The sequence below is a fragment of the Meleagris gallopavo genome, chromosome 8 (genome assembly GCF_905368555.1).
Source record: "Meleagris gallopavo chromosome 8, MGAL_WU_HG_1.1, whole genome shotgun sequence".
NCBI classification, from domain to species: Eukaryota; Metazoa; Chordata; class Aves; order Galliformes; family Phasianidae; genus Meleagris; species Meleagris gallopavo.
The window spans coordinates 5412346-5423934 of record NC_139411.1 but is presented as its reverse complement, the minus strand read 5'-3'; the positions used below and the strand labels follow the sequence as shown (position 1 = coordinate 5423934).

Below are 11589 nucleotides of genomic sequence, written 5' to 3'. Positions count from 1 at the left end.
TCACAGCTCCGCCGCGCCCTCGCGCCTCTCTGGCGCCTCCTACAGGAGTTGCGCAGCCTATTTCACTGGAAAGCCCTTTCGACGGCCCTTTCGCGGAGCCTCAGGCGGCAGCTAGCCGCGGCCTGCGCTACCGCCCGTGAGGGGAGCTACGGGGGAGGAGAAGTGGCCAACTTTTTCCCTCGGCGCCCCGCCAGCCATCCTGCCCGCGGCGCGTGTCGACGGAATGGCGGTGGAAGCGGGAGGGCTCTGAGGGGCGGCCTCGCGCCTCCCAACTCCTCTGCTGAGCGCACGCGCGTCCCCGCTCTCCCCCTCCCTCCGCCGTGCGCGCGGCCGGGCTCGGCGGGTGCCGCGATTGGAATCCGGCTCCGGCCCGCCCCGCCCGTTCCGCAGGGACGCGCCGGGCGTCGGGAGCGCCTGCCGGGGAGCGAGCCTGCGCCGAGCCGCCCCGCCCCGCCCCGCCCTCCCCCTCCCGGCGCTCGGCCGCCTTCGCTCCCGTCTCCCAGGAGCCGTCAGGGTCCCGGGCGCGGCCTGCGTAACGCGGCGGGAGCGGCTCCCTTCTGCTTCGCCTTCTCTCCCGCCGCAGAGGATGAGGAGCCCCCAGGAGCGGTGAGTGCGGGGTCGGGCAGGCCGGGCGACGAGGAGCGCCGCGCTCCCGCGTTTCACCCCCTCTCAGCGCCGGGCCCTCGTCCCGCTCTCCCCGTCGGACGCGGGCTCAGGCCGCCTGCCCGAGGCTCTCCGACCCGGCCGCTCGCCCCGCGTGTCGGGCCGATGCTCGGAGACCCGTCGGCGGGCGAAGCGCGGGGGCTCCCGGGGCCGCCGGCTTCCTGCGTGGGCACGGGGCCGCCTGCGGGGCCGGGCAGGCCCGGCGCACGCCGCTCTGTCTGGCCGCCTTCTCCCTCCCCCTGCGTCTGCGCCCGCGGTGTTGTAATTCCAGGCGCGGTGCCGAGCCGGCGGTGGAGCGGGGCCTGCGAGCGGCTCCGGGAGGCCGCGGGGGGCGGCACGGCACCGCACGGCACCGCACGCCTGCGGAGCGGGGACCCGCCGCTGCTGGGCGGGAGCGTCCGCTGTCCGGTTCCGGTTACACGCGGCGTTCTCGTACCTGGTGACGAGATGTCCCGAAGAGGCTGAAAAACTTGAATGGCTTTTCGTCGGCCTTTAATCTTCTGTACGACTAAGAGTGAATTCGGCATCGAGGTGCGGTGGGAGGCTATAGCGCGTCCGTGAAACGGTCGTCTTGCCTGTTGTGGTGAGGGCTGTACGATGGGGAGCTTTCCAGGTGCGGGCTGCTTGTGTTTGGGACTCGTGTTTTGCGTTCCGTGAGGACGGGTAACAATTTGGTGGATTCCATATGCAGTCAGCTCCTTGGTGCCTGCCCTCTGTGGGAGTGGAGCAGCTCCTTCTGTGATAGCCTGGGCTGGAACTGTTCCCTGACTCGCAGTAGCACCTCATCCTGGAATAAGGAGCTGCACGAGATCAGTTGATATTCAGATTCCTTATTCCAGCCTGTAGTTAGTAAGACCCTCGCTTTGTGGCGTTTTGTAGCAGCCTGAAAAAAAATACTTGAATACTTGTTGACAATGTGTATCCTTTGTGTCTTCACTTTGGTTACTTTCTTATAGGTCTTTCAACACATGTGCTTTGTTGTGTTAGGGTCTATGTGGACACATGCATGCCCTGCAGGCTCTGAGTGCAGAGTTCTGCCAGAGATCTCAATGCATAGCTGTGATCATCAGCTGTCTGTTCTCTATTTATCCCCTTGGTCTCTCTGTTTGTGGACAGTGAATTCATGAGGGCTGGTTGGAATTTTTCTCTTTAAAACGAAAAGTAAGGCACTTCTGGATGTCACTGGGTCCAGCCCTTACTCAAAGCAGGGAAGTCAGCTGTTGGTAAATGGCTAGCAAGAAGTAACACAGAACTTGGAATCCACCAGTGGAAGAGCGTTCACTAGTCAAAATGTGGGGTCCAGATTCTGGTGTTCTTGACACTGACACTGATGATGGTTGCAATGAGAATTGTGAACTTTGTAGAGAGAAACAAAAATACTCAATACAATTGAGTAAGTGGTGAATGTGTTTTTTCTGGGTGCCAAAATTTGGGAATTGGGGTTCTAAAGCATAACAAATGTAAGTAGTCATTAACCTTATTCTATATAGCAGTTGGCATGCTTTTTGAGCTACTCCAAGTTAGGGTTAATAAGGTTTGGTTCTCATCTAGGTTTGAATGTGGTGCTTTTCAGATGTGCAGTAAGCAGTCTGCTAGCTTCCTTTAGAAAAGACATGTGTTTCCCATAGATGAGTGTTACTGTGATATGAGTTGTCACAAAGCATTGGACTGCAAGGAAAAAAGGATTTTGAAGAAACAATAAATAGCATTGTCTGTTTCCTGGAGTCCTGAAAAGCAAGTAGTAGGTGGGTGGCTTAGGTTTTTATTTATTTTCTCCCTTGGTCTAAAGGTAGGAATGTCAACAGTGTTGTGTTTGTTCTCCATGAAGCAATTGGGACATAATGTGACTATGCAGTGATAATTAAAAAATAATTAAAAAGAAAACAAAAAAAACTAGGGAAGAACTTGCTAAATATTCACTAACATAAGTTTTATAGTGAGAAACCTACATTCACAGCTTAAAAGAAAAGAAGTTGTTTTGAAAATAGTGGTGTTAAACAACACTGAATTAATGAAATCTTTCTTACGTTGCTCATCACTCAGCGTAACTAAGAACTTCTACAGCTTCACAGAACAGAATGAGGCCCACACGTAACAGATGTGTCATGAATGTTTGAATAAGTCCCTTTTATTAAAGTGATCAAAGAAGAGATAGTGGTGCTTGCAATAATTTTGATTTGGCCAAGCTTTCAAAAACATCAAACTCACCTTCGCCCCAGTCCTTAAAAGCAAGAAACCAACAGAAAAAAGCCAGTCACTCTGTTTCTCTTTTGTTTGTCATTGTGGATGGCAGCTTCTGTATGAGGACAGTATCTTCTTCCAGTACAGGTAAATGTCTGACACATAGAGCTTCTGTAGCTTTGGTAAGTGGCTGGAAGGCATGGATGGGTGAACAGAAGATGGCATATGTAAGGGCAAGTACTACAGATGTATTTCTCCCTTGCTTTTGTCAAGCATCAGACCTTTCTCTGTGAGGTTTTTGGTTCCTCGTTTGAAGGGGGAGGAGGGAACAGAGCATGTCTTCAGTGCATGGCTTTTGTTTCACATACCTTAATATTTTCTGTAAATAAGTCACGTAAATATTGCAGTAATGTTAAGATATGTCACTTCAGAACTGTTATATGCAGGCACTGATGGAGTGCTTAGAACCTTATTTCACAAGTTAATTTTCCCCAAACGTATGTGGGGGTGGGGGGCAGTGTATGTGCTTCATTTTGACAGCAGGCTTGCCTGTAGCAGCTGATGATTTAGTGCCTTTTCTTCCTTGAACAAGAGCTGCAAAAATCTTCTGCAGTTGCTCCACCAAACCCTTGCTGATTATTCCTAGTCATGGTGATGTCATGGAGTTTCTGTGCTTTCTAAAACATTTAGTACTTTAAAGGGAAAGCAAGGAATTTCTGTCTCTCGTTCTCGTAGTCACTTAAAAGTCACAGTGAAGTCTGTAGATCAGTTGATTTTTTTCCTCAGGAATAACCATTTGATTTACCTCCCCAAAGAAGTTTAAAACAACAACAACAAAACCACGCAAAATTTAACCCACTGTATTGAATCCTTGAAAAATAATCTGTGAACTGTAATGCATGCTCCTCGAAATAGGACAGAAAGTTGTAGTCAGCTAATTAACCTTTGTTGTAAAGAAGACATAACTTTTGCTTTCTTAATATTCTCGTTACTCAGAATAACTATTTTGTGAGGGATTCAGTCCAGAAACATACACTCAGTACTTGGCGCTCTAGGCATGTGTTTTGTGCCTCCCTCAACAAAACAAAGCAATTTTTCTCCTAGTCTTTAATATCAAGAATTTCATTCTCCTCTAGGGAGGGTGAATGTTAGGTTCCTTTTGTTTTTCTGTGAGGCTGTGTCCTGGCTGAGAGAGTAAGCTGCAGCCTCTGGCTGGTCTGACCACTGTGTGAGATGGGGCACTCATAACACCGTGTGGGAATCGCAGAAATGAGAGAATGTTGTAGTTTCCTGTAGTCAGCTTACGACTGAAGCATTTTACGTCAGTGTTTTTGATATATTGTGAGGCTTGAGATCTTCATTTGTGTTACAGCACAGAGGAGATGTGTGAGTTTCTCGTGATGATGCTGCTGTCAACTGTACACAGATGCTGTGGGCAGTGTGATCGTTCTCTTTGAGGTTTATGGTGTAGTAGATCTAGACTTTGCTGTTTTCCTAGTGGATGCCTTATAGTCATCCTTCTCTTTCTTCTGAGTTCTGTGCGTTTCACTCAGCTGTACTATTTCAGAATGAATTGGTAAGTAAAAATCAAAATAGTTATTAAAGCAGACAAGTGAATCCTAGTTCATGACTGTGTGAAAATGCATGGGTTGTATATGGAGAGAGAGAGAAGCAAAGGTGAAGACTTGGTCTGGTGTGTTACTTCTATAGAATTTATTGAGGAGACACATATTGTTTTGGTGGAATAGATTGACTTGATGGAGTGCTTCCTGTAAGCTCATTGGTGGGATAGTTTGCCTCTACTACATTCAGAGGTGTTTGTGTTCCTTCGGATTGAAACCAAGTGTTGTGAATAGCATGAGGGGTGTGTAACTCATTGGAAGTACTTCAAAAGTTTTCAATATGACAAAATCTGTGAAGTAACAGTTAAGAGAGCATGATTCCTGTGGCCCCTCAAAACAGAGAAAAATATAGTAGTTTAAAATGTGTTTTTTTTTTTATAGTACATTGCAATAGAAGAAAAAATTAGTATTGCTACTTCAGCTCAGTGATGCTGTAGCTTAATTTCTATCACGTTTTACAAAAAATTTGATACTAGTTCAGTTTTCTCTGTGTTTCTTCATACGATTGCTTTGTGAGATGGCTTCAGTCAACTTCCTCAGCTTAAGATGTAGAAGCACCTAGCAATTTTTTGTCTGGATTCTCTCAGTGCATCGTTCTGCAGAGGGAAAAACGTATCAGCCTTGTTGTGTTGTGACTTAGAAAGAATACAAGCAGATGTAGCAGGGGTAAGACAGATATTGAAGAAAGTCTCTGAAGTCATGTACCAGAATTCAGACCTGCTTTGTGGAAGCTCCTTCCTTTTCATTGTTGCAGCTGTTGAAATTTCTTAAGCTTGCTATTCTTGCAGTCTCTTGTCTTAACAGTGTTAATTATTAACGACTTTTTCTCCAGTTGAGGGGGGGGGAACCATTCGTGTGCATTTGTACTTCCTTTGTAAGAGCCTGATGTCAGACTATACTGGAAATCAGTGGGTAGAGTCCAAGTTCTGTGGCCCAAAGTCATGCAAGACTTTGCTGCTACAGAAAATTAACATTCTGCTCACAAAAGATTTGATGCACATCTTAGTGCATTGCATGTTAAAAGAGAATTCCATGCATACAGAAGCAGTGAAAAGGATGATGGAGGATGTAGCCTGGCTTGTACGTTCAGATATCATTTTCTAGTCCATTTGATTTTTCCCTATTTGCTCAGTTGAAAGTTCAGTCTATAGTGCTGCTGCAGAAACACAGACGAATTGTCCCATGGTGTTGTGCTGGAGTATAAAGGTACTTTGAAAGCAGCGTGAACAAGTAACGGGGTGGAATGTTTTAGCAGGAAAAGTATTGACTGGAACTTGTAATCCCTACTCTTGCAAATGGAAGAGAGGAGAACAGTGGGAAGGAGTGGCTTGCAGTTGCTAAAGTGGCTGGAAGCACAAAGAAAAACAGAAAGATGTGCACAATGTGTTCTGTGTCCCCTCTTGCATTCATTTCCTTGAAAGAGAAATACAGCTCTTCCAGAATTCCTTGGAGTACGTTTCAGAAATTCTTTTGTGCCTTTTTCTGCCTTGGCCTAAGGAAAAGCTGTTCAGAAGCAGCTGCTGACCTGGAAAGCTGAGAGTTAATGACAAGACAGGATAGGGATATGCACAGGAAGGCTCTGCTTGCTAATTAGGTACAGCCATCCTCAGACTCAGCACCCAAGACATGGACTATTCTCAATTCAGATCAGTGAATGAATTTTAGTTTGATAGTGATACTGATCTTTAAGTAACGACCCTGAAGGAAGGAATTAAAAACAAACAAAAACTTTCAAGGCAATTTGAATAAAGCTAGTTCCTGATGTCTCTTCTCAGAGAGGAAACAAGAAGTTAATCTTGCAGAATTAAAAGAATTCTTTTTTTGTTTTTATATGTTGACGTTTCTGTCATTTTGTTTCCTACGTTTCCTTGATTGCAACAGTTTAGTCTATTTTATGGAAGTATCCGATAGAAAATGGTCTCTGGGAATGTTCTGAGGTGTATGCTGTTCATTAAGACTGAAGGTAGTGCCCTTCCTTTCCTAGGCAAAGCTTAAAAATACAATAAATATTGTTAGGTTTTGAAACCACATCTATCAGAGTTGCTGAACTGAATTTAGGGATCCTACTTGGGATCTTGGCTCTTTAAAATCCATAGTGTGGACCAAGGTTTAAGAATAGTTCTTGGTAATGCCCTTATCTTCTATTTTGGTTAGTAGAATGAAACTTTTTTTCACCTGTGCTAATTCCATTTGTGTTTTCAGATACTACTGGTCCATTAATTGATTCTTACTGAAGCAGCTGAATTTGACAGCCACTGGTAATGGTCTATGCTAGTCTTAATGTTTTGTAACACAGAATCACAGAATGGCCCAGGTTGGAAGGGACCTCAAGGATCATGAATCTCCAACCCCCCTGCCACACGCAGGACCACCAACCTCCCCATTTAATACCAGCCCAGGCTGCCCAGGGCCCCATCCAACCTGGCCTTGAACACCTCCAGGGACGGGGCATCCACAGCCTCTCTGGGCAGCCTGTGCCAGCACCTCACCACTCTCTCTGTAAAGAACTTCCCCCTGACATCCAACCTAAATCTTTGCTCCATGGACTATCTTGGGATATACTGAGATACTTTTTTTTTCTTTTTGAACTTACAGTTAATACAACTCTTTGTAGAAAGAATCAAGAATTTGAGTGTTCTTCCACTCAAAACTTAGGGCAGAGGGCTGTGGTGAAGTACCAGAACATCCCCAAATAGCTGATATTCTTCAGTATCCCATTCATAAAATTTCATGGAAGGAATGCAGTTAGAGATGTGCCAGTTTGAGTTACACCGGGAACTGTGAAATAAAACCCAACCCAGACAGGACAGTTTGTATTCAAACCCAATCCTCTGTAGAACTGTCTGTTTTTGTTCCTCCCCGACCATGCTTCGCTCCCCCACCTCTCTTCAAATTCACAAGTTTTTAAATGTAGAGATGTTTCTAAATTGGAAAATTATTTTGGTGTAATGAACTAAAACAGAAAAGAGGCGGCAAAACTGAAGGAGGTCAAAAAACAGATGGAAATAGAAATTCTGAAAACATCTAGTTTAAAAAAAAAAAAATCCCCTCGAAATAATGGAATCTAAATGCTGAAATTATACATCTGTTTGGCAGCTGTGCATTCCTTAGCCTGGGGTTCTGCTGCAGAAATGGCGTTAGTAAACTTTAAGAAAAGATTTCAAATGCGGTTGTATAATATTTATGCCCCTCTGTAATACTTTAGGTAATAGTCCTAGAAATCTGCAGGAAACAGAGGTGGAGGAAGGAGGTGGCAAGCTGATGTAAGAATGGCCTTCTTTAGCAGTAAGCATCTGTGACATTTGTACTTGTTACCGTGTGAAATTCTGTCAGCTCCTTTTTCGTTGGTTCTTCATGAGTATCTTTTAATTTCTTCTGAATTTTATTAATCGAAAGGTGAGTTGGTGACGGGGAAAAATAACCCAATAATAAATGCTTGTATATGAAATGACAGTGTGCTACTAAGAGAGGAACACGAAAAGCCCAGCCTCCAGTGTTTTGTTCCCAACAATGGCCAGCATTACCATTCTGGAGGGGAGTGCGAGAGTCTGTAGCAGGCAGCTGTAGAATTACACCACTTCGTGGCAGCTTCTTCCTGAATGCCAACAACCAGAAGCTAGCTGAGACATTAAATCCTTGTGTATACATCCACAGCATGTTTCTATACAATATTAGAAGAAGTCTTGCCTGAAATTGAAAATGTCTTTATCAGCTATTAAACAAGATGTAAATTTATACGTTTTTGTGTTTTCCTTTGTGTTTTGTTTTTTTTCTCTATACTGTTCTGATGGTGGTGGTATTAATCAGTTCTGTGTTGATATTGAAATGACTTATATTAGAGCAGGTCTGTGAGCACAGGTTAGTTTGTATTCTTTTATGGAAACTGTTAGTTTATGGATTTTTTTAATACAAGAGGCTGTGATTTTTGTTCTGTAAAAAGATAAGTGAGAATTCTTGTCTGAAAGAATTCTGGCCAAAATTTAAAAATTGGATGTGATGTATCATGATGTAAATGTTATGAGTTTTTGTTTTTGTTTCTTTGTTCCTCTGTTTTTTAGAAATTTGAGAACAGTTTCCAAAGTGTTTCTGGTTTTGGAAGAAGTGTTGGTTTTTAGCAAGATAATTTTGTGTATTTGGAAAAACTAAAGCTAAAATACAGAAAGTATCATGAAGGGGGAAGAACTGGGGGGAGAGGGGTGGAAGCTTTGGGTGCACTGCAAATGCAGGTGGCGAAGTCTTCTGAGGACGTGAAAGCAGAAAGAGGGCTTGGGGCAAGGAGTTTCAGGTAAAAGGGGATAAGGCAGTGGAATACCAGCATGGCAAGGAAGTTTGGATAGGTTTGAGCTCAGCAACACAATAGAGGTGAGGTATACAGAGAGATGGGGCACTAGGATTCTTCTTTCACAGGCTGTCCCCCAGAAGACTTCCTTCGGCAGAGACCGATCTATCTCCTTTCTCTGAACAGAGCTGCATAGCACCTCTTGAACTGTACTTTTCTCACAGCATGCACTCCATTGTTGTCATTTCTGATTATTCCCTCCAGCATGTGTGACTTCATAGCGTGATACGAAGTTTCCAGCCAGTTTTGTCAGTAAGATGTTTCCCTCCACATGATGTATTACTTTCCTGTACATACTTTGACTTGATTGTTTGTCATATACAGCAAACAAACTGGAGCAGCTAAACGTGTATGTGCTGCCTAATGGCTATAGTCTCAGTGAAATCCAAAAGATTTTGCTGCAGATAGATAGGAATAGAGCTGGCGTGCCGCAGGCTCTTCAGGAGGCACAGGCTGGGGTGCTGCCTTGCCTCTTGGAGAGCAATGGGAATGTGGAGCTCTGCCTTGGGATGGGTAAGTAGTAGTTCATAGAGAGTGAGTGGGGCAGGATTAGCAGGCAGGTCAGCATGGGTGGTGTTGGTGGGCATCTGGTAGCCTTCCATGATGAAGCAACTAGGGCTATGGATGGCAGGGAGCAGCAGATATTGTTGATCTTGTCTTCAGTAAAGCTATTGACAGTGTCTCTTGTAATATCTCCACGGACAAACTTAAAAAAGCGCAGATCAGACAGAGAATAGAATGGCCTCCAAACTGCCGTATTTGCATGGTTCTGATGAGCAGCATGAAGTCCAACTGGAGAGGTCAGTGCTAGGTCCCAGTACAGTGTGATACCTTTGGTAACAATAACTGCACATTATCAGAACAGGGACAGAGTGCACCTTCAGCAAGGCTGTAGGAGTGTTTGGTAGGTCATACAGTTTGTGCTGTCATGCAAAGGGATCTGGGCAGGCTGGAGAAACGAGCAGAGAGGAGACTCTGTGAAGCTGAACAAAGGGAAATGCAAAGCCTTGCACTTGGGGAGGAATAATCTTGGGTACTGGCTCAGAATAGGGTCTGACTGCCTGGAGAGCAGCTTTGCAGAAAAGGCCCTGGTAGTCCTGTTCAACAAGTTGAACGTGAGCCAGCAATGCATCCTTGCAGCAAAGTAGGTGAATGGTATCTTAGGCTGTGTTTGGAAGAGTGTTGCCAGCAAGTCAAAGGAGGTGATTAATTCCTTCTCAGCACTGGTGAGACATCTGGAACACTGTGACCTGTTCTGGTTCACCAGTACAAGATGGATATGAATGTCCAGAGAAGGGCCACGATGATCTGAAGGAGCTGTAATATGAGGAAGGGCTGAGAGAGCTGGCGCTTGAGTCCAGGGTAAAGAGCTCAGGGATTTCTCATCAATGTGTAGAAGTTCCTGATGAAGAGCAGAACAGGGACTGCACCAATGTGCTCAGTGACAGGACAAGAAGCAATAGGTACAAAATGAAATAGAACAAATGCTATTTAAGCACCCTTTTGCCTTTTATTTTTAACTTATTTAGAAACTGTTGATGGTCAAACAATGGAACAGATTTGCCCGGAGAGTCTGAGTATTTCTGATGTTAGAGATACCCAGAATGTGACTGAACACAACTCAGTGCTGCATGGAGGTTCCTGCTTTGAGCATCAGGCAGTCTGCATGGCTGCTTTGCACCTCATCTATTCTGTGCTTCTGTAAATCTAGTGTTGGTTGGTATTAATTTACTGAAACTTAATCTAGATAAATCCAGGTATTTTGTTACATTTTATTCCTTATTCCCTTGTCTTTTCTTTGTATTTTCTTCTAATTTCTCAGAACATTGTCTATCATCTTACTCTATTATTTTTTTCTGGTCTACTCTCATGTCAATAGCAAACTTTGTTGGTTTGTTTTAGCCAGCTGGGTAAGAGAGCCATGTCTCAAATCTTGTGACTGTTTTATCATGTGAATACAGCCACCGGCTCCTCCCTCTGCACCTATTTTATCAGCTGCATTTTAGATGGAAGTTGGGTCTAGGTACTGTTCATGCTTGGTTACTCTGTTGAGCTGGCTGGGAACTCACAGCCCTTCCTAGTGGCTTTGCCACTTGCTCAGCCTTAGAAAATAGTTGAGTAGGCTGCTAGAGTAGAAATAGGTATTTTTTTTTTTTTTCTCCCATCCTGTTGCAGAGTTGCCAGGTTTCAGCATTTTGCTTTCACTCTTTAGTATTCTAACTATTGCTAAATAATCTTCAGTATGTTTTTTGTTGGTTTTGTTAGCATTTGTATTTTTTTTTTCTTAAGAGTCTGCTGCTGAGTATTAGCCAGGTGGTGGAATGCATTATTTGTCAGATAAATTACCGAGGTCAAGAGTTTAAGGAGAATCAATATCAATTTGCTCTCTCCTCACTTTACTACTTTAAATCTGTTGTCTCTGATAAAGTGACCATGGAAGACACGATGGTAATACTGAGTATTGCAGGCCGTCAAGCATAACTACTGGATGTGGCCAAACGATGTAATAAACTATAATGCATAGGTATTACACGTGTGCATGCAGAATGGGGAAGAGGTATTGCAGCTTTTATAAGCGAAGGTCGTATCTCACTTGTTAAACCTTCGAAGGGATGTCATGTTTGTGTAGCAGTGATCTTGTTCATTAAGTCATTGTGAAGTTATGAAATATTCATCGTGTCCTCAGGAGGGTGGCAAAAAGTGTCCACCAAAATAACCCTAACATTTCTTCAATATGAGGGGATAATTCTACCATGTGCAAATAATTTATTAAAATGAAAGGGG

General features: G+C 44.3%; 1 protein-coding gene across 3 annotated transcripts in view; it reads left to right on the top strand.

Moving 5' to 3' along the window:
- The first annotated feature begins 327 nt into the window (after positions 1 to 327).
- The window catches only part of BMPR1A (bone morphogenetic protein receptor type 1A), an 80227-nt gene continuing 68965 nt past the window's right edge, over positions 328 to 11589 (top strand). For 2 of the 3 annotated variants that reach the window (XM_085229510.1, XM_085229508.1), the window contains exon 1: positions 329 to 606. The gene's annotated coding sequence lies outside the window, so the exon portion shown is untranslated. Of the gene's footprint in view, positions 607 to 11589 lie in introns of all 3 variants that reach the window. The other variant, XM_085229509.1, reaches the window with a different exon arrangement.